The sequence below is a fragment of the Lutra lutra genome, chromosome 2 (assembly GCF_902655055.1).
Source record: "Lutra lutra chromosome 2, mLutLut1.2, whole genome shotgun sequence".
NCBI lineage: Eukaryota > Metazoa > Chordata > Mammalia > Carnivora > Mustelidae > Lutra > Lutra lutra.
The window spans coordinates 25810573-25813804 of record NC_062279.1 but is presented as its reverse complement, the minus strand read 5'-3'; positions in this window follow the sequence as shown (position 1 = coordinate 25813804).

Sequence of the window (3232 nt, the reverse complement as noted above, 5' to 3'; positions counted from 1 at the left end):
AGAGAGAGAGAGGGAAGCAGGCTCCCCGCCGAGCAGAGAGCCTGATGCGGGACTCGATCCCAGGACCCTGAGATCACGACCTGAGCCGAAGGCAGCGGCTTAACCAATGAGCCACCCAGGCGCCCCCTGTGTATACTTTTAAAATTTTATACTGTGCACATGTATTAATTGCTTTAAAAATCAATAAATATAAACTGATAGGGGCGCCTGGGTGGATCAGTGAGTTAAAGCCTCTGTCTTCGGCTCAGGTCATGGTCTCAGGGTTCTGGGATCAAGCCCCGCATCCGCATCCGGGCTCTCTGCTCAGCAGGGAGCCTGCTCCCTCCTCTCTCTCTCTTCCTGCCTCTCTGCCTACTTGTGATCTCTGTCTGTTAATTAAATAAATAAAATCTTAAAAAATAATAAACTGATAAAGTCAAACAGTGGAAGGTGAAAGATAATGGACATAATATCCTTGATATAAGGAGGCTACCAGACAAAAACGTACAAAAGGAATATTTATATAACATAGGAAAAACTTATGCTCCTCATATCAGAAATACTATGTAGCATGATTTCAAGGAAATCCTTCCACAACCTGAAAGACTTGCTTTTCAGAATTATGCACAAATACCACCTAATGCCAGAATTTGGAGTAGAGAATATTCACATAAGCCTTCCCCCTATGAATTCTGAGAAAACAATTACTACCTAATTGACTGCAGTGTGGACTACAAGGAAAGAGAACACCCTGCCTTAGCCAACACCACGCCTAGATATGAATAAAAGATAATATTAGCATGGAGCTATAAAAATAATCTCAATTATGAGGAAAAAATAGTATTTTCTATATATAGAAGAAATACTTTTAATTGCAAGAGCCTTCCTGAATACAAGAGAAAAATAGGTTACTAAACAACTGCTCTGTATTGCAAAATAAAACATGAACCCTTCCAAATAAACAGGATGAATACATATACATGGATTTTCTAGCAGCCAGGTGAATAACCTGGCCCCCAAACAAAGATCACAAAATGTTGGAAATTAATATTTCTCAACATTTTTGCCTTCTTCCTACCAATAAGCCAAAACACAGACTACTAGTTTATGTGTTTCACATTCTAACCACCTGAGCTGGCAAAAGACACTAGAAAACAAACAAACCATCAAATGAAAGTTTAATCTAAAAGCTAAAAAAAAAAAAAATTAAAAAACAAAACACCAAAACAGACAAGAAGAAGATAACATCAAAATTTGAAATGCCATCCTTAAAATAAAATCAGACATTTGATGAGAACAAAATGGCATAATATAGAATAATCAGAGGGTATAAACAAGCCATTTGGATTACTCAAATAAAAATTCAGTAGAGGGAGGGAGTTAAGATAGAGGAGAAGCAGAAGAACTCTCCCTTCCCTCCTCCCTTGAACACAGATGTTTTGAGGTCAGATCACTTGAAAACCCAGGAAATAGCTATGAGGATTGTAAAAGGATTTCCATGGTTGAAGGGAGACAGGTGGCAGGTATGAGATGCGTGGAAGTGAACTGGGGTAGAGAAAAGCTGCCCTGCTGTGGAGGGGAGGGAACACTTTCCAAAAGGGAAAGAGAGTTTGGGAGAGTGCGGCATTGGGTTTACATGAGAAGCAAACTTCTGGGAGCACAGACTGAGGAGCTGGGGGAACTGAATGGCACAGATTTTTTGCAAACAGTGAGTAGAGCTCAAGCTTAGAGATTTTGGAAGTGCAAGACTTTCAATGAAGCAGAGCTGTAGCTTGCTCTTCTGGAGAAAAGGAGGGCTAAGTGGTATAAGGATCTTTGGGGTTGCACTGGGAGAGATCATCCCCCTCCCTGAGTACATTTGAGAGAGAGTATATTGCCTTTCCAAGGACAAAAGACACTGAAGTCCCCAGGAAATGGCCTTTTATCAGCAGGGGACAAAGGTGAGACCAGAGGGTAGATAGCCTGGTCACTGCTTTTCACAGTGACACACCACAGATTCTGCATACCATGCAGATGGGGGAATGATTTTCTGGGACAAAAGGCACTAATCAGAGCACTGTGAGCCTCTAATCTGGAGGTGTCAGCTCCTTTAAGATTTTGGAGGTTTGAATCCCAACCAGGTGCCAAACCTAAAACACAGAAGAGCTGGGTGCCCAGTGTTGATGGCCATCTTTTCTGTGAGGGCTTCCTGAACAGCAGCAGGTGTGAGATTCCTCTGTCTAGGATGAGAGTGGTGTGTCACCATTTTATGGTGGGACATCAGAGAGCAACACAGTGGCCTGCAGGGGAGGTGGGAGCTGTTACATCAAACCCTGCCCCCTGTGCTTGGCAAGTGCTTTTTTTATGGGGGCAGAATTGACTCTGAGCCAGCGCAGCTGACCTCGCCCCCAGAAGAGCAACACAGGGAGCATGAACATTCACCAAGGCTACTGATGATACAGTGCTTCAAAGCGTCCCTTTTAGTTCTGGTAGAAATAGAACCAGGCTCTTTTTTTTTTTTTTCCTTATTCTTTTTCTTTTGAAATCAGGCTTGTAGGTTTTTTGTTTGTAAGTTTGTTTTTCCATTTCTTTTTCTCTCTCTCTTTTGGGGAGGGAAAATCAGGCTACTTGCTTTCTTTTCTTTTTCTTTATTTTTTTTTCCTTTTTCTTTGGAATCAGGCTTATTGTTTTGTTTTGTTTTGTTTTTGGAATAGGCTTTTTTTCCCCTTCTTTCCTCTTTACCATCTCTTTTTATTTTTTATTTCCTTTCTATTTCTTTCCTTCTTTTTCCAAATTTTGTTTTTCAACAAACAGATCAAAACATTCCTAGTTTCAGGTCCAAGCCCTCCCCACTCAAACAAGGAGGGACTCCTCAGAGGACTAACCTGTGGGAAAGAGCAGCCAAAACACAACAGCAGAGTGCACATGGCATACACCAGAAACACTTTGGGAAATGCCAGGCCCTGGACAGTGTATGTCCCCTTTTTAATATAGCATCAGGGTAGACACATGAGGCTAGCATCAGACCTGTCCATGGAGATGCAGGCTAGAAAGGAATGGCATGATATATTCAACAAGCTAAATGGGAAAAATATGCAGCCAAGATTACTCTACCCAGCAAGTCTGTCATTCAGAATAGAAGGAGAGATAAAGAGTTTTCAAGACAAACAAAAACTAAAGGATTTCATGAACTCTAAACAAGCTCTGCAAGAAATATTAAAGGGAACCCTCTGGGTGGGAAGAGAAACCAAAAGTAACAAAGACTAGAATGGAA